Raw genomic sequence first — 19811 nt, 5'->3', positions numbered from 1 at the left:
GTAGCACAAATACAGGGAATGATGACTGCAAAATGTTCACTAAATTTGTATTAATTATTGCTTTTCTAAATGGGATGTTTTGTTTTATATAACTAAACGATAGGCAACTTGAAGCACTTGGTCGATAAATTATTTTTATTTGAGTATCGAAATGAACACAAAGTCCCTTCAGATGCCACAACTGCAGGCGATTCAATGAAATACGGCCCGGCAGTGGGATATGTTCGGAATGGATATGAACACGTGCACTGAACATTGTATTGGATGTTCTGGAAAAAAAGAAGGACTCAAAGGAGCAGGAGCATGCGTCCAGGACCAGTTCGTGTGTGTAATTGCCAAAGGAGAGGACTACGAAGCCGTCTGTATGGGAATTATTGATAAATTCCAATGTATGCCAGTTGACAAACATGTTGTTGTTATTGGGTCCCTTAACCAACTCTCATCCAGGGACGTTTCAATTGTAATTACGTTTATTGCATTGCTTTGGCTTTTGGCTACGACTTTTTCCTGTTGTTTTCCCCATTCGCCCTTCTGTTGTTTGTATCATTGACTGACTTTCGTCTGGGACGGAAAGCACAAAAATGAGTTTCAGTAGGCAATCTCGCAGATACGCATACGGATGCGGATACGGATACACTCACACAAGACACCAGATACACACACGAACTGGCACGGCATATTTCTGAAATTTTGTGCATGCCATGTGTTCGACCAAGTATGCAACGTTCCATAATCGAAGACTGCGATTTTCACGTAGAAAAATCAAAGGAAAGTAGTCGTACCTAGGAAATGCACTGCAATCGCTGGCCAGCACAATGCGGAGCTCTGAATACTAAACAAGAGCCTTTAGTGAGTTGTAGAGGAATTTTATTTGGCCTCTTGAACCGCAATGACCCACACGCCTTTGCAATGGAAATACAATTGGGGCAAGTCAGTTACATGACACTCCCTACACTGAAACAAAAAGTCGAAGCTACCTGCAAAGATTTAAAATTATAGCTGCCCATATACACCCCTTTTTAATGTAAAAGAAATAGTTGTTACTTTTCATCAAAGATAGTTCTAATTATTACAAATTTTATTACCCATTTTCTGGCAGTGTTTCCATTCCAACTATAGCAAGGGTATGCGAAAAGCTATCTTTTTTTGCCGAAGGTCCTAGGAGCGGTCACCTTTTTGGCATGCAGGCCGCAAAACTATGCGAATGCGAATGTCTGTGCGTCTGGCTGCCATGTGGCATGCAGCAACAGTTTCCTGGACTTATGTGGGGGTCAAGAACTGGACTTGGCTAACTTCCGGAGCAGCTGTAGCTGGGATTCGTAATCCTCGGCAATCCCTACTCGGGATGAGATTGAATGCCTGCACTGAAATGTGAGGTAGCCGTGAATGCAGACTGTCAAACGGTTACAGGATACAAATATTTCGTGATGCCATTTTTTGATATGGACTGGCATGCATTTACCATGAAACGATTTATGTCTTGAGCCCCCAGGTGTTTGCTGGGCAAATCAAAATGCTTTTAAAAATTTTATCTTTGCCTGGGCATAAAATTTTAATCTGGCCATATAATATATTTTGACAACTTGCTTGCGACAATGCCAGACGAAGCAGAGAGTTTCTGCCGGGCCATTTCTGGAATTGCATTTAAAAATCGTTTACTTTTGCATGAGTGCCCCCATTGGGGGACACGACCCCGCTTCTGGGGGGTCAGAGGGTGGCAGATGAGTGGGGGAGTTCTGGGTGTTTATGCTGCAATGTGTTGCAAACGCACGTAGCAATCGCACGGCACCGGCAATTCTTTTGGCCAACAACATTGTTTTTCTTCATTTTACTTAACATATGAAAAATAAATTCGTACGCTTACACATTTATTTATATATGCACGCAGCGCTTTCAAATGGTGTTGGTACACCAAGGAATATTCAGAAAAACATAACTAATTTGGTTATGGTGCTATGATGGTTTTAGCTTTTGAAACTTTTACGAAAATTAAGCGATGAAGCTTTATATCTCAATGTGCGTTACAATAGAAAGAAACTGGCAATGTTGATAGCTTGTAAATATATATACAATTTTTCAGCCAGGATAAATCTGAAGATACGACTGATTGTTAAAGATAGTTTTCTTTGGCATTTTTTCTCGTAACTATGAAGTGGAAACCACTTCGGATGAAACTTTTGGCCAAACTCTTGGCTCAAGTGAACGCCAGTGAAACAAAGGCGACCGGAAATGGAAAAAATGGTGAAAGAGCTTGAATCTGTTTGTTTGTGTTTGTCAGCAAATTGTGTGTGAAGATGTCAACAAGCTAGTTAACTGCATTTGATCTGCACTTTGCGTGGAACACAAACACAAGTCCCCATCTTTTGGTGTGTGGGAATCTATTATTGCTGAAGCACATTTTCGCTTTGCAGTTATGTTAGTTTTTCTTGGTTTTCACAATTTTCCCGGCGCTTTTTTCTCTGCTCGCCAGCGCTCACGTCGCTTAATACTTGGCTTCATGACGATAGTTTTCCTCGCACTCCTCTTGGGTTTTTGTCTTTCGGTCGGGAAATGTTGTCAAAATGACAGAACATTTTGCTGAAGTTTAAGTAGCATGAAGTGGGCAAATGGGTGGGACCCCCACGCATGTGTGCGTTTTGTTTGGCAGGACTTGACACGCCCTGTCATTTCCACAGAATTTTCCATGGCCTCCCCCTCACCACAGAATTGCCTGAAATACCAGCACAGAAATGGGCTAGATTGCAAGCTGCTCTTGAATACAAACATACATGTACTTAATATTCCATTCAATTATTTGAATACATTTAAATCCAAAGTCGGTTTGAATTTACCGTCTAATTCGGCAAACACACTCCAATTCCATCTTTTTCCTCTTAAATGATATTTGCCTCAATTAAAAGTCCAGAAGGCCAGTGAACAGAACATGTATGCTATATTTATATCCATAAATTGAAATAGAAACGCACTCGACTTTTAAAAGTCAAATGCCTGCTAAGTGTGTGTGCGTGTGTAAAACGTGTGCCAAAAGCCAAAAATTATTGCTCCCCAAAAAGGAGATTTTTGACCGAAATAAATTTCGAATGCAAAACTATTTAATAAGCATCAGACTGGCCGACCATAAATAAATAAAGGCATGAAAATTGTATGCTCAAAAATACAGTGAACACTGTTAAGCACTTAAGGCTGAATTGAACAGCAATTGTTGAATATAGTTTCAGTTTATGTATACTCCTTATGAATAAATTATATGATTAATGAGTGGGCTTTTAATACTAAAAGCAAAAAAACAAAAGAGCGTGTTCAAACTTTTCGAACAAGAGTCAGTTGGCGGATTTAAGCAAATATCCACTGTATCTGCATAAATTCATGTGCACTTGCTGTGGAGTAAAACAAATGTGATGTTGTGCTTTAAGTTAAAGCTTTTAATTGCTTTGTTTTTGCAAGCATGAGTTATAACAGAGCGGAGAACAAGAAAAAACAAAGCCTAAACGGAAGTGTCAGTGGACCACTGCTACTCCGACGTCTGCCCAACTGAGCCGGCCAACAACAAGCTGTTTGTTATGCCCTTGTGCCGCCCAAACTCGCCCCCTCACCAACCCCTTCTAACCATTTCTAGTTGGCCAAGATGGGCAGCAAAAGTGTACGCGGAAAAAAAAAGTTGTCAGTTAAATATATTTTACTAAAAGAAAAATTAAAGTTGTAAGCAGAAAACTAATTCAGGACTAGCTGTTATATATTAATGTTTATATATTGAATATCTATGATGCTAGCACATTTTATTTCTCTCAGTGCATGGCCACTCTTTCGGTTGTAATGAATACGGTCTCGTTAGATTTTTGGCGTGGTTTGGGAGGCGGTTCAGACGACTTATTTATGCTTACGAGAGTGAGCTCGTTCGTCTGCCGGTGTCCAGCTGTCCGTCTGATTTGCATCTTTTCTGCATGCATCCAGACACAGACACAGACACAAACACACAGCTGGAGCAGCAATTATTGCATTTATGAAATTCAGCTGCTGCTGCTCCGCTGCAGCTACTTCACAGATACTCGTCGGCTTTAGTATGTGCCTTTCGGATTCAGAGCTTTGGACACAGGGTTTTCCTTCGACTTCTTTTACCAGCTTTCATACACTTTCTTTGGGTATCACATGTGCAGGCAAAGCTGGCATATTTGCAGTCGATATTGCGACTGCATCAGCCATATCATTTTCAGTTAAGGGGTCTAATCATGTCTTAGAAGATACAATTTGTATCCAAGGAACACATGTAAATGTACCTTGCTTTCTTATTTAATAGTTTGAGCATTCAAAAGGTTGAGCTTTAGGATAAAAGTAACAATTATTGCCTGGGAATTGTTTAGTTTTATCTTACAATAAATTTAATTTTAAAACGATTTTATAAACAATACTAAATGCCCCAAAGGGTATGCATTTGATTCCTGACTTCGATTCAGGAGACTGTTGTTAAATTTCGGGAATGCGATTCGCATGGGAATGTGCTTCTTCGGCCACAACATTGGCAATTATCATTGGTCCAGTCCCCAATCCGCTCAGAAGCACCCAAGCCCAAGCCCCAATCCGAATCCGAGTGCCCACGCCCATTGGAAGCAAGCCATTCCCCGCTCCTCGCTGGCCCATTCAGTTTGCGGCTTGGACTTGCGGCAGACGACCCGATGGTCCCCACTTTTTCCCCCTTCAGTTGAACGGCCCTTGGCCGGGGTCATAATTTCTGAAATGTTTTGACTTGCATTTGCCTTTTATGCTGATTTACTGGCTGTTGTGGTTTTGTGACAAATCTGTTTTGCTCACTTCTGATGTGATTCTCATTCTTCTGCAGTGCCAGAAGCCCGAAGCCCCAAGCTCGATGCCCGATGCCCGATGCCCGAGATCTCCATTTCCCCTCGATGTGCGGCTTAAATCTGCCAAAAAGTTTTATTTCAAGCAATTTAGTTTTGCATTTGTTTGACTTGCTTAATTTGCATACATGTATTTGGGCCATTTCGGTGGCGGGTGCTAAGGCAGATTGTGTAAGGGCGGAACGATTTAGGCCCCAGTCATTAGGCATAAATCAGTGTCTGTGGAACTCATTAAATCACGCGGCATGCAATGGAGGGGCGTGGCCCATGGCCTAGGCTCAAAAACGCCCCTAGGATGTATATCTTTTTTTGCTGGTTTATTGTGGGCTCAGGACCAGTCCCTTTGATCTCTGACTTGGGTGAGTTTTTGAGTTGTGCTTCAATAAAAGCAAAAGTTGCACAGAAAGAAAAGAATATATGATTCTTAAACTAATTTTAAACAGCCAAGATAGCTAAGATACATTCAGTTATAACAGATATGTATCAACCTGTTTCTTGAGGCTTCAATACAAAAGCTTTAGAACATTTTTTTCTTTACGTGAGAATTCTCTTTAAGTTACCTTGAGCATCGGCATTTAATTCAATTTTAGCCATCCACACCTGATGATGGCCGGACAATAAAAACCTTAGCAAATCGCTTTGGACGCTGCTAATTTATTGGCCAGGCTTTAATGATGATGATGGAGCCCGAGTTGGTCTTAAAGAGGGGAATGTAACAATGCAACGAAGCCGTGTCCCTAAGGGCATCACGTAGACCATCCAGGTGCTCCTCAAGGTCGTATTTGCCCTGTCTGTCGTTGCAATCTCATCGCGGTAATAATAAATTTATGCAGGTACAGCCTTTGCTCCTCTGGTCGGTCCATCGGTACGGTTCGGTTTGGTTCTGTTCTGTTCTGTTTTTCTGTTTTTCAGCTTTTCAGTTTTCAGTTTCCCGGCTCTGAAGAAGTTATAAAAGCCATAGCCTGCGTGTGCGATGGGTGTTAATGCCAGCAAATTGCCGGCGGGTAATTGTCGTTGTCGGTAATTGTGTCCATGTGGTCTAGGAGTTGTCTCGGCCGGTTCCCCTTTTCCCTTTTTACCACTACAATGTGGCTCATTTGTGCAGCCAAAGAGGTTGCAATTTCGTTAGCGTTTTCAGGAGCCGGGGACAAATCATTGCCATCGGGCCAGAAGTAATTGGTCACTTCGGACTGCAGCCCAAAAATACACTGTTACCGTCATAATTGCGGTCGAGGCATCGGTCTTTGCATTTTAAGCCCCTAAGTATTTACACATCGTGTACTCTGAATTACTCGGGCATAGGGATATATATCGAGTGGTCAGGAGGAGACCGATTTTTCGGTTATTTTTTGTGTCATCTATTTTTCTTGTGGCTGCCAACATTCCAACGTAGATTTAATAGCATATTTTATACCGTCTCTGCTCTATCCTTTCATGTCATGGTTGAGGTTTTTTGTGTAATGAAACCGCAATTTTATGACCCATGGCCTTGCATATTCTTGGGCGATTTAAAGCGCTTTTAAATCCCATAGTTTTGCATTGATTTCTCTTTTATATGATTTCCAACTTTGCCAGCCAACCAGCCAGCCAGCTAGCATTCAGCCTTCACTCCTCTTTTTGCCACGCTCTTTATGGGATATATTTTTTAATAACATTTTTTACTGACCATATATGGGTGTTTCAGAGTGTGTGTTTGTGGAAAATCGGAATTTGTGGCATCTGCGGCCTTGTGTCCTTTCACCCCTCCGTTTCCCAGTAGTTATGTGCGTTTTATTATGTCAACATTGGACCATTGTTCATTGGGGAGCTCACTGGGATCATCATGGCAGGATTTTGGGATGAGGACGAGGCGCCGCTCCCCTCGTCTGTGTTTTTCTGCTATTTTTGCGAGTGTTCCAGGCTTTTAGCTTTGATATATTTGTTAGTCTGACCATAAGCTTTGTGTAATAAAATTGTTGCATTTTGAGCCCGTAATTGTTCGTTGGTGATGGAGTGCATTTTGATGAGGACGATATTAAAGTGGACAAAAAAAGGGTTTTACGGGTGTCATGACTTAATCAATTGTAATAAAAAAATCTTCATCTAAATATCTCTGAGAGCCAATTTCCTTGCCCATACTGCCTTATTTATACTCGTATACATCATGCCGGAAATTAAAAGTCGTAATCTCCTTAATCTGAATGTTTTTCTAGATCCCAAACGATCCATTTCTGTGGTCACTCATGTCGGTGGACATAAATCCAAATGGGGTTGTGACAGAACAGAAATCAAGCTTATCGGTCGACTGCCAAAGTCTCCATTACCACCAGTGCCACGCCCACCCCCAGCCAGATCGCCCCCTTTCTAAGCCTGTGCAAAAGGTAACAAACAAACAAATGGAAGAATCGAGTAACTTAAATGTCATGCTGAGGGAAAACATGAGCCAATCTGCAATTTGTTTTATGTGATAGATTAAACTCTGCTACAGCTTTTTTACACAGAACAAAAAACCATTAAGCAATTACCATTCTTGAAGTTATTAAAAATTAGTGCGACAACTAAATATTTAAATTGTAATTAACCTGTGAGAGCTAAGTACTAACTTGTTAAACATGTGTTTCAAGCTTTTAGATGCTTAATAGAACTGATTGCACATAATTTATCTTACGGAATCATCCTTGAAGTAAAATGTTCTTGCGTAATTTACTTGGCCTTTTTTTATCCGCTGTGTATCCGTGCGGATGAGTCAAAGTCCTGACCCGGGCCAACTGCCAACTGGCAATGGCACCAACTTCTCCACCGCCTCCGCCCAAATGAAATTGAAGAAAATTGCATTTGCACGAGAGACAATTTCGAAACAATTGCAAAACTGTTTGACATGCTGCCTCCATCCCTCCGCCGCCGGATTCCACCTGGATCTGCCCGATTCCGATGCCGATGCCGATTCGCAACCTGTGCGATGCTGCCAAACAGTTTAGCAGGTAATGCCTTATATCGATATCGCTCCAGAGACAGGGCGATGGCTACGGATGGGAAACACGAGGACGGACCTTGGGAGAGCCAACTGACTTGGCAGGCAGTTTTGATGCAGTTTAGTTGACTATTGACTGCCGGGCGGGGCCAAATTCCCGGGTCCGGCTCAAAAACTTGAGGTTGGGTGATATCACGTCAGTTGCAGGCTTCCACCGGCTTCCATCGGCTACCACCGACTACCGCCGGACTCGTTCACCGACAGTTTTTGGCACATTTCAGCCAGATGAAACTGGAGCTGGAGCTGCTAAAGCTAAAGCCAAAGCTGTTGCCCAAGGAGAAGCCATTTTGGCCTTTTTGTCCTCGACTTCCGCTTCCTCTTCCGTGCCTGCACTTCCGATCCATGTGTCCATGGGCATTGGCTATAATTTAGTTAAAGACAAAACGTCGCTGTGTCTGCAAAATCGAACATGATGCCAATGGGCCAATATTCGCTCCGTCAATGGCAGCAGCCTGCAGTTCGTGTGTGTTTGGACACGGAGCCAGTCCATTTTCGGTGGAACCCACTGAAATTGGTATTGGTATCTGCATAAGGCCAGGGACTGGAAATGGGACTTAGATGGCCACTACAACTGCATCTGGGACTGGTGAAAATATGTGCGAGAAGGCTTTTTACACTGCCGAAAAGTGTGACTTCATAATATAACATGAAACTCCTTAACTGGCAAGTGTGATATAATAGTTAATTGAAATTAACTATATACAGCTATATAAATATGAAAGTATACGATGAAATAATATGCAAGATATATCTGCAATTATATCTTAAGGTAAGACAATCCAATTTTTGTCAGTGCAAAGGGCTGGCCCAAATGGAGTGCCTGGCATGCCGGCACACTGGCTAGTGGGCAGTTGTAAAAACGGCCAGTCAAGTGCATAATTACTTAATTTCCTCCTCGCTATATTTCGGCCTCACATGGCCAACAGTTGGCTCCTGCCCAATTGCAGATAGGGAGCACAGGAAGCCTAGGAAGCCACCATTCTCTAGCCACCATCCTCTAGCTACCATCCACTAGCCACTGGCCACCTTTCAACCTTTTCATTCGGCTAATTTTGAGTCCGGCTACCAGGGGAATTTCTAGGCTCAATACAAAACGTGTTTGTCTTTTTAGTGTCGCATTTGATGCCACACAATCTCGTAGATTTCCCCAAACGGAACCACTCGACTGGCGGAAAACTGTAAATTTGCACACTGACAGGCCTTGAGAGGCATTGGAAAAAGGGGACCCTGCACGTAGTAACCTCATCTCACAAGCGTTCCACAATAACACGAAAATTGACAGACAAAAGCCAACGGCTTGAGCAACAACCCTCGGACTCTCGGACAAACAGGATAGCATGGTCTTGGTTTGGTTTGGGATAGAATGGGATCCGTTGGTGATGCTATAACACAATCGGGCAACGGGGTCCCAGAACCGTTTCCGACTTCTCCGGGGGGCAACCCAAATTGTCAAAGCCAAGTTAAGACCTGTTTCAAATAGAGGACCACGTGTCCCGGTCTCGGCTTCACACTTGTCCCTTCCTTCGAGCTAGAGACTTTGTGCTTTCCCATCGCTTCTGCTACAGTGGAGACTCTATATTTGAGACCCCAAAATATTAATTGTAAATAAAACACATATCTTATAAAAGAATGTAGAACTGGAAAGGCCATTGTAAATTTCGTGGAAAATTATACTATTCTTTTGGTTTCTAAAAGTTTAGGCAAGCTTGACTGTATTAGATAAGGGCTCAAGAACATGGCCAAGACCTGGGCGAAGGTTTGTCTTGGCCTGGCCTACACCTGTTGCCAATTGTTGTCTGCTACTGCTGGACAGCCCGGCAGTTTATGTTTATGTTTATGTTTATGGCCTGGCCAACAAGACAACCTCTGTGGGCTTCCGCCTAGCCGAAGATGTAGTGTCCACAGGATTTTGTGCATTTTGTTTACCTTTTTTGCTGATGTTACTTTTTATTTGTTTTAAATAAATTTTACACGGAAGCTTTTATGTAAATTTTATGGTAATTTGGCTGGCAGATTTGCTCGACTCTGGTTGCATAAGTTCCCGGGCCCCGAAGCTGTTGCTACGCAAATAGCCAAACAGAGTGGCTTGTCTGCTCAGCACTCGAAGCACTTCAGGCCACAAAAGCTGATTTAAGTGTAACAGTTTTTATACCGATTGTCTCTTACTTTGATTTCTGCTGGTCTGCTGGAAATGCTGATTCATGGGTGAAGAATGGCCTGCGAATCACTTGGATTCTGCAGAAGTTTCTTTCTATCTGAGCCGGGCGATCAAACGACTTTCGCCCATAAACAAGGTGCTTACACAGATACAACTGGGCTTGAAGATACATTTGTAAACAGTGCAATAGATTGAAAATTAAATTTATATTTTATCGCATGAATAGGGATTATTTAGGCTTTAAGCATATCAAGATGCTATCAATAGCTTTCAATGCTGAAATGTTTGAAATTCAATGAAACTAAATTACAATGTGCACTGAGCACACAATTTATTGAATAATGTTGAAGTAATACGAAAGTAATTTTTAATAGTTAAAGTATTTCAGAAGTGTGTACTAATGATAATAATATAAGCACCCTTTTATTACTGTTCCTATTTATTGTCATTTGCTAATTTTAAATTGTAATAGTTTTTCTCAGTGCACACCTGTTGGCGTGTGTGCTTGATGATAATGGCTTCATCTAATCGATTATATCATTGAGTGAATCGCGTGCCTTTTAGAGTTCAAGTTGAAGTCGAATTGTTGCTTAATTCGAGCGTTTTGCTTATTTGTCTTCTTTTTTTGCGTTTGTGTGTTGGCCAACTTTGTTTGCTTGCTTCTCTGGTTGCTTGTTATTTTTTTCGTTTTAGTGTTTGTTTGTTTTGTTTGTTTGCCTTTTCGTACGCTTGGGTTGATTCTAATTGAAATTGCATCATGAGTCGGTGAAATTATGTTTCTGCCTTGGGGCGGAGAAAGTCTTTCCAGCTAGGCAATTGAAGAATGTGCGAAATTTGACACTTTGCTCACATATTTTATTCCGATTGATTTTACAAGTTTGCGATAATTATAGCACCAGCTATGATATCACACTTTTCGATACTGGGCCAATGACATAAAAAGCCACACAATGCATTTACGGCCTTACTTAATTGGCTCGCTTCTATTGTAACGGGCTGCTTTGAAACTTCGTCGAGGAGATACCAATTCATTTGCATAAAGCCAACGAAATATGCAAATTCCTTGGGCAAGGGACCCAGAAAAATAAGAGAACCTGACCACTTGACTGGCACAAATCATGTTTACACATGAGCAGCGGCCACTTCAGGGCTCGTCCCCATTTGGCCGAGTAACCCAAAAGTATCTCAGCCCTCATCGTGCTTATTGGCAGATAATTGACACATAAAATTAGCATAATTTCTGAGCAAGTGAACTGGCCAGATAGCCATCGGAATGCATAATGACCGGCGAACGATATCATTTCACTTTTCTTGTGCTCTTTTTCGGACTTCTCGCTTCTTGGCTTGTGCAAATATTATTAATATGTATATTTGTCGCCGGCTAATGTATGGAATTTAAATTAACAAATTTTCACAGCATTTTTGGAGCTTGTCACAGCGATTTTATCTATGCAGATTCTTGGATCCAAAGCGAACTTAACAGAACCGAAAGCTGTAGAAAGTGATGGGATATTTGTTCAAGGGTCACATGGCTCTCTTTGTGGGATGAACTGATAAAAATATAAAGAAACTAAATAATCAAATCCATCATAAAATATCATACAAATATTTTACATTTAGATTTCATGCCTCATAGAATGTTTTATTATATACTCCATTGTTTTGTTGCTGGGGAAATTAAAAAGTTTTAAAAGTGTCCCAGCAATAATTGCATTGATCATTGTCGGCGAGCGTTTTATCTTTGATGCATTGAATTGTCGGGCTTTCGGCCACGCCCACACATAAATCGCCGCGGAAAAGAGTTGTCAACGTTCGGCGCTGTCAGTGTTGTCCTGGGACAAACAATTTAATTTATGAGAATCGCTGCAAAACTAAAGCGGAATGCCAAGCAAATTGACAAAGTGAGCATTAAAGGCGAAGGGAGGAGGGAATGCGCCAATGGAAAGGGGAAACGGAAGGTGGCGGAAAGGCACGGACCCGAACACGGACCAGAAGTCAAGTTGAAATGCAGAAGGAAAACGTCCTTCGATTGAAGTGTAGTGCAAGTGTGTGAGCCTCCTCCTTTTTGCCTTATCTCTCCTTACATTTGACACTTGAGTGCGCTTTGCCAGCTTTTGCTGCTGTTGTTGTTGATGCTGTTGGCCAGTTTGCGCAACGAATCAAATTTAAATTTCTTGATTGTCTGCTCGAGTGGCAGGCCAAAGGCAGTGGCTACAGCAAGTGTAACTGGGGTGAGAGATCCTTTTGCGATTTTGCGCATAATAATAATTTGAACAACGTGCCTGGAATTGATGACTGGTCAGCGATGGTCGCCACTGTTTCTATTCCTTGCATGCACGAGGAAAAAGTTCACAATTCACAAGGATATCGTTTAGCCTCTTTTTAATGTGACCCAACTTGTCCTTCGGTTCTACTTGATGGATCAAAAGAAAAAGCCGAATGTATCGAAAGTTGCGGGGAAAATCACTTGCTTGAATTTTAAACTAAACTTGTAGGCAAGTTTAAGAGCAATCAATTAGTTATTTATTTATTATGTTACACTTAAATCTCTCAGTTGGCTCTAAGAACTGTTGCGTCTTTGTTTGCAGTGTACTGAGAAGTGTCGCACTGGGTCTGAGTGACTGATGGACTTGCCCAGTGACATGGCTCAGACGGGAGGAGTATGGACTCCCCGATCCCCCGACTACCCTAAGCTCGTTATCTTTTCCACATTTTTTAGCAGGCTTGCTCCTCGATTTTTTCTGTTTCAGCTGTCAGCGCGTTCGGCGCAATCTATGGGCTGGCTGTGTTAAATGGAGCAAAAAGTGTTGCCCGAACAATGGTGTCAATTAAACTTTACATTGTTACATTTAAGGCGACTGACTGCACATGGAAATGGCTGGCGACCTTCAGAATTGAATGCGTGAGCTAAAAGTTTGCCCTAAAAAGCCCTCAGCCCTTGAGTGTTTGCTATTTTCTGAGGTTTTGCATCCGTCCCTTTTTTCAGAGCTGGCTGGTCATTTAGTTTGATGAAGGTTTTAGGAGCACATAAAAATAGATTAATGCCAACCGAAAAAGAGGTTCCCATTCGCCGCAGTTTTTTTTTATTTTTATACTTTATTGACCATAACTTTGCCAATTTTTGATTCATGGCTCTGGTTTGAATCAAGTTTATTAGCAATTAAGCCAAAAAAAAATGTTGTATTTTATGGATTGTCAGGTTTCCGTTTATGGACCTCTGTTTTTTTTTCAGCACTCACCACTTTCTTTAAGGATTTGGTGAGGTCCTTATTTGTGAGTTTAATTCTCGCGTTGTTTAGCACTTTCTTGTTTGCACTTCAACTTTCGTGTGACACTTTTTCACTTTTGTCTTAATCCTGCCGCCAGGATGTGGATTTTCAGGGGGCGCTGCTTAAGTCGGCGCACGCGTAACCGAATCGGGAGAGTTTTTGCTACAATGGTCAGTGGAGCCGGGTTCTTTTATACCCTCGTTCTGAATTTCTTCTGCCGCCGTCGCTAATGAACTTCATCATGAGCTTCCACTGCCGCTGGCGACTGCGCTGCCAGATTCTGGGCCCGGCAGAATTCGCGATCTTTTTGCTGTAATGAAAGCCGAGCTCCGACGTCGACGTCGCTGCTCGCGTTTGCGGCATAAATTGTAAGCGGTTCGCTTCATTTTAACCCATGGCAATCTGATTCTAACTTCATTGAAACGATAATCCTTAATTAATATTATGATATTTAAAAGATGCACCTTAACCTTAAAAAGTACATTAATAGCATATGATAATTATCTCACTAAAATCTAGTAGGTTTCTTTCAAAACTCTTGCGGTTTTGGTAAGACCAGAATCATTTCATATAAAGATTTACCCTTCCAAAATGTTTTGCCAACCTTGCTTAGATTATTAAATTTATATATTTAAATTTCAGATCAGTTCAGTTAGCCTAAATACAATAGTACCTTGTAATGTAACAACCGGCTTCAATGGGTTAAGCGGCAGATTCTCAAGACGCCGACTTCGCTGCCGCTTTTTGTCTTTGCGAATTTTTGCCTTTTGCCAGCCGGGCTCTATCTCCCTCCCTTTTCGACTTACAGAAACCAGAATTTTCTACCAAAAAACGCGGCCCAAAGTACGCGGCTTGTTGTTGTTGGTCAAGCGGGCTTTTTTGGCCCTGTCTTCTGCGATTGGCCAACTGGGGAGGAGAGCCCTCAGCTGTTTTTTATTTTTTTTCTGCGTTTTTGTTCGTTACTCACTTTTCGCGTTTTTTGTTTTGTTCGCTCATTTTGGTTGATTTATGCCGGAAAATATTTGTTTACTGTTTGTCAGCGGCGAATCTGGCAGAGCAACAAGTGATTCATGGACCTTTAATTAAGTCAGAGTGTTGGAGGTTTTATATTTATCGGTTGAGAGTTGCTCATTAACTGCAAGCCCGTTGAATTTCTCACTTCCGTTCGCCAGCGAAGAAGAAAATGTTTCAATTGACAGGATTTTCCCGGCTTAGAAGTATGCCAGTCCGCAAAATCATTTGCCATATCAGCATCAGCAATGAACGTGCTGGGATTTTCGCCTTCTTTGACAGAAAATTGAAATCCTCTCGTCGAATTTTGTCGTACACATAAAGATAAAAAAATGCTTAAATTTATCTGGGTGAAATTAATTCCGGGCGCTCTACGGTGAAAGCTTTCTGCCTTAGCATATATATTTCTTATTGGTTTTGGTTTCTTTCCATTGAACCACTTCCGCATAAAATTTAAATTCGGCCAAGATTTGTCTTCTTGCCGCTCCTCCCCCGCAAAGTAAAAAGCCCGAATGATTTCAATATCGGTGTCAGGTTCAGCGAGCCAAAGTTGGGCGGATTCCGGCCAAGTATCTTTGTATCGCAGTATCTGTATCTCTGCGCAAGATGCCTAGCACAGGTGTTGGCGCCAGCAGGCGCACAGCTTGAACTTGGGTTTTTTTCTTTCCCGCTTTTCTGGCAGTTTATGCGCGCACGTGATTTGCATTCGCAAATAGCCCAGACATCGAGTGTGCGTTTGTTTGATATACAAATGCTAAAATAATAAATTGCCTCGAATTATTGGCACTTTCGATGTGCTGATAAAAGGAATGTGTCTCGGTAATAACAATAATAATGCGACAACGACATCGGCAACATCTCTTCCCCGCCAGCAAACTGCCCAAAAGCATATCGCATCGCATCGCATCGCATCTTGTTGAAGTCCCCCCGCAAGGCCATAAAAATATTATTATGATTTTCAATAATCACATGCATTAAATTATCATAATGCGAACATTTTCAATATTTCCACGCCTCGGCAACGTTGAAAGCTCGGTTTCGCCTTGTTTGCCGCCACAGATTTTCCAATTTGGAGTGCTGAAAATTGAAAATCCCAACACAGTCGAGGAGGGCTGCCAAACAGATGAGCTGGGGCATTATTTTTTATGAATATTAGTTAGCAGGATTCGAGGCTAATTTTTGGATTGAAATATAGCGGTTTCTGCATTTTGGCACTCAGCAAAAGTTAGAAATACGAAATCTGAAAGATACTACTTTAATTTTGTACATAAATATTGCATTATGGGATACAGAATCCTAAGCACTTAACTAATTGAAACAAATATACTGTTAAAATTGAATCACAAATTACATTTATGACTGGCCTTAGCTTTCTTTCTGATTATCTCAGGTTTGTCAACCCGGTTTTGCGTCATCCGAGTCAGAAACTTCGCAATAAAAAGCCGAAAATGCTGTAACCCAATTTGGGCCAGCCTATAAACATATCTTGTTTAAATGTCTGCACAGAACAGGGAATGAAACATAATAAAAAGTACAAATAAGCGAACGATTTCTAAGAAGAGAACACTTCTTAGTCCGCAGAGGCCGTACAGCTGACGATGACGCATCAAAAGCGGCTTTCTTTCGGCATCTCTCCACACCACCGCCACTCATCTCCGAAATACAAATAAAAATAAAATTAAATCAAAATAACCACAAAGGGGCTGCCACAACCTGCCAACCTTCTAGATACAGTTAAGTAAATTTTAATGTTTTCCTTCGCTGAAATCACTCGAGACTTACAGACAGCCGTTGAACAGGCCAAAAGCACAAAATAATTCTTATCGGGAACTAAACACTTGAGCATGCGAATTTCAGAAGGGCCCACACACGGGAAAGGCCAAAAAGTCCGAGCTGTCTCCAAATCAGTACTTTCACCACCGCCTGACGCCTTAAATGCATGCTGATGAGAACCGAGCGATGATGACGTTTACGCCGGCCAATAGAAAGTTCTTTACCCAATTAATTGGCCAAAAAGTAAATAAAAACGAAAACAAAACGAACTCCATACATGGGAGTTGTCTGGGCGAATCGAACAAGGAATTGGCATCGGAGGGGGATTTGGTCAAGGCAGGCCATTAAAAGTAAATCCAGTGCAAGAAGCTCGCCGGAACGCAGACAACATCTGAATTTTTATAAACTTATCGCCGACGTGCCCAGTGCTCAGTTTCCCCGGCTCATTGGTGCTGTAATTGTTTATTGTATTCTTGTTCAGCTTTTTTTTTTGTTTTATTCTCTCTGTTATTTTTTGTAATATATTTTTTGTGGTATGTTGTTTTGCAGCACCCACACCCTGTCGAAAATTCTGTGCCAGTGACCGAGAAAAATTGGTTTTGCCGGCTGTTGTTCAGCCATGCCGACGCCTTTGGCGATTTTGGGGTAGCGAATCTGCTAGATACTCGTACTCACACAATTGAGCACCAGCTACCAGTTTGCTGATTGATTTAGCCAGAAATATTTCGCGCTCTTCAGGTCTGAACTTGAGCGTTTTTTGTGGTTTTTTTTGGGAACGGTACAAACCGGTTGCTGCTGTAATTAAACCCACCCAATGGCTTTATTTTGATGTTACTGTTTTTTAGGGAACAAAACGATCGCAAACAAAGCGGTGTAATAAAATGTTGAAATTGGGCATTTCTATGCTTTTGAAAATGGGTAAATTTTTCAAGCTTTTAGCTATTTGACACAGTTTTGTGTTATTCAATATTAATTAAGAATACAGTTGCTTTTGGAAAATATTTGCAACCACAGACTAAAATGGAAAATAATAATACCTTAAGAATAGAATTTGACACAGTTTCGTGTTATTCAATATTAACTAAGAATTCAGTTGCTTTTGGAAAATATTTGCAACCACAGACTAATATTGAAACTAATAATACCTTAAGAATAGAATTTGACACAGTTTCGTGTTATTCAATATTAACTAAGAATACAGTTGCTTTTTGAAAATATTTGCAACAACATATAGAAAATAATAATACCTTAAAAAATAAATCTTTGTTACTTATACTTATGTAAGATAAGTTGCTTTAAGACGTCTTTTTTTAATAAAATAATATGCCTAATATTTAATCTTAAATGCAAAGCGTTTAGAATATGCTTAAAACTTTTCGTTTCTTATTAGTTTTTTTTCTTAACAGCAGAGAATCCCATAGTTGAGTATATAGCCGAACCAAGATTGCAATCAGTTCTCCCGCCTAACTAGGCAATATTCAAATCGTTCTCCAAATGATTTGCTAATTCGAGCGCTTTAAAATCAGACTTAGAGAGAGCTTGTTTGTTTGGCTCCGGAGGTTCCCCCAGTGGATGTTAATCAATTTGCCAACTGACAGCTTCGAAGAAGGCAACCTGATGACCTGGCGATGATAGGGGTTCCAGGTGGGATTCGCTTCTGTAATTTGCATATATGGCTTTCGATCCGATCAATGAGTTGGAAGGGGGGCAATGATGTGGGGGTAACGTCACACTGGCTTTTGGCGCTTTGCTTTTTATGGCATAATTAATATACATCAAATATTATGACGCATCGATGCTAATTTCTTTTGTCTGCTCGGGTGATTGCTTCATTTGACTTCATAACCTTTTATTCTGACCCATCTCTTTCTTCGCCCGACTTAAATATGCAGAATGTAATTTGCATTTAAATCACTGTGTGTTGGGTTGCGATATATTTACTTTCACTTTTCCCCTAATTGATTGGGTTCATAGGTGAGGGTAAATGTAACTTTACAACTTTAAGTACCCATAGGTTGTTCATAACTTATCAGCGAAATCAAACACAGTGTCTACTTAGGGCAAATTACTGTAATTTGAGCAACATAATCAAGGCGTTTGCACAGGTTGAAATCTAAATATAGACACAAAAGACTCTAAAACACCAATTATGAACGTGGTTGTTGTGGATGCAGCTAGCGAAAATGTTCAGAACGCCTGGAAGGCGATGATGATGTAAAGAAGGAATGCCGAAGGACAATTAGTGTTGGCCAGAACCAAGAACTTTAACTCAAAATCGGACTCCCTTGCACTGGGAAAAGCAAGGGAATAAGGACTTTGGAATAAGTGAATATATAAGATGTATAACATATATTGAGAACCATTAAAGTTAACAAGACATGCGTCGTTTTTAAGTAACAAGCATTTAGATATTAAACATCCAACTTCAAAAATGAACCTATTACGTTAAATTTCCATAAATAAATTATATTTATTTAATATTTAAATACTTTTTTACTTTCTAAGAGATCCTCTAGGTGGCTAAAGTTTTAGTAAGCCGTCTTTTTCCGTGTTCTTCCCAAGGGAGCGTTTGGTTCGAGATCAAAGCCCATAAAAGGCGCAGTCTGAGGCAGCATCTGTATCTAAATTTAGACGGTCGCACTGCGCCGGCCACGTCCACCCCACCTACCACTTGGCCACTTCCTCCGCCGCCTCCTCCTCATCCTCCTCCTCCTTCGAGTGGACCTTCTGCACCGCATCCTTTGGACGCAGTTGCAGTAGATGGAATAGCTCAAGCCAGTGGCGCAGGGAACGTCAGCAGATGTCATAGATTGTCATAGTTAGCTGTTGCTGATGCTGATTCCGCTGCTGATGATGCTGACGATGATGAGGCCCCGAGGACTACAGCGAATCTACTGGCGACTTGGTCGCGAAGTGTCGACGAGTGTTTGTGGCATTTCCGCAGTGCGGATGGCTAACTAAATTAGCCAGCTCCGCCCAGTTGCAGTTGCATGGCCGGCTATAATTAGATGAAATCATTAAGTTTTCATTTGCTGGCATTTTGTGATTTCATTATATTGTATTTTACGGCGCCTTAAAGCCCCATTTTACGAGCCTTATCTATGGTGAGCATATCGCAGTATCTTACAAGTGGCTTGAGTGCATCTGAAATGCCTGTGTAAATGGCTGTCAAAGCGGCTTTCGTCTGTTGTCAGTTGGCAGGTTGGCTCCAAACTGGGATTCTTTTGCCAGCTCCACTCGGATTTTGATTCCCCAGTTGGGTGTGCAATAAAATTGCGGCCTTATCATAAAATGGAAATTCTTATGACTGCCGATCTGGGCATTTTAGCATTTTAGCATTTCAGCATTCTAGCATTTTGTTTTGGTCACTGGCTGCCCAAATGAAGCGGCGTTGAGAATTAATATCTTGAGTGTTGTATTTACGATACATTTATATGATGCCCTAACACGCTTGTAATTTGCAAAATTAAACATTGTTATGGTTTATCCGTCATAAAGCCGAAGGTTTTGCAAGGACACTCGTCAGCCGGTGAATATTAATTACTTATATGGAAATTGTCAAAGGTAAATTGCCCCGACCCATTACCATAACCCCTTATAATTAAGCATAAGTATAAATGTTTTTTTTTTGCCCACAATCCCTTTGCGTGCCAAGTATTACTTAATTAGCTTTTCGCTTTAAAATGTCCTCATCTCATTTTGGTTTTTTTTTTTGCTGCGTACTTCGCGTGTTTTGC

At 41.2% G+C, this 19811-nt stretch overlaps 1 protein-coding gene across 2 annotated transcripts in view; it reads right to left on the bottom strand.

Annotated features, from left to right (window-relative positions):
• LOC117143770 (serine-rich adhesin for platelets) overlaps positions 1–13441 on the bottom strand; it is a 48659-nt gene extending 35218 nt beyond the window's left edge. For both annotated transcript variants that reach the window (XM_033308598.1, XM_033308599.1), the window contains exon 1: positions 13261–13441. The gene's annotated coding sequence lies outside the window, so the exon portion shown is untranslated. The remainder of the gene's footprint in view (positions 1–13260) is intronic.
• Positions 13442–19811: the final 6370 nt, after the last annotated feature.

Source organism: Drosophila mauritiana, chromosome 3R (genome assembly GCF_004382145.1).
Source record: "Drosophila mauritiana strain mau12 chromosome 3R, ASM438214v1, whole genome shotgun sequence".
NCBI lineage: Eukaryota > Metazoa > Arthropoda > Insecta > Diptera > Drosophilidae > Drosophila > Drosophila mauritiana.
Note: the sequence above shows the minus strand (reverse complement) of the source record. Positions and strands in the feature narration are given on the sequence as shown.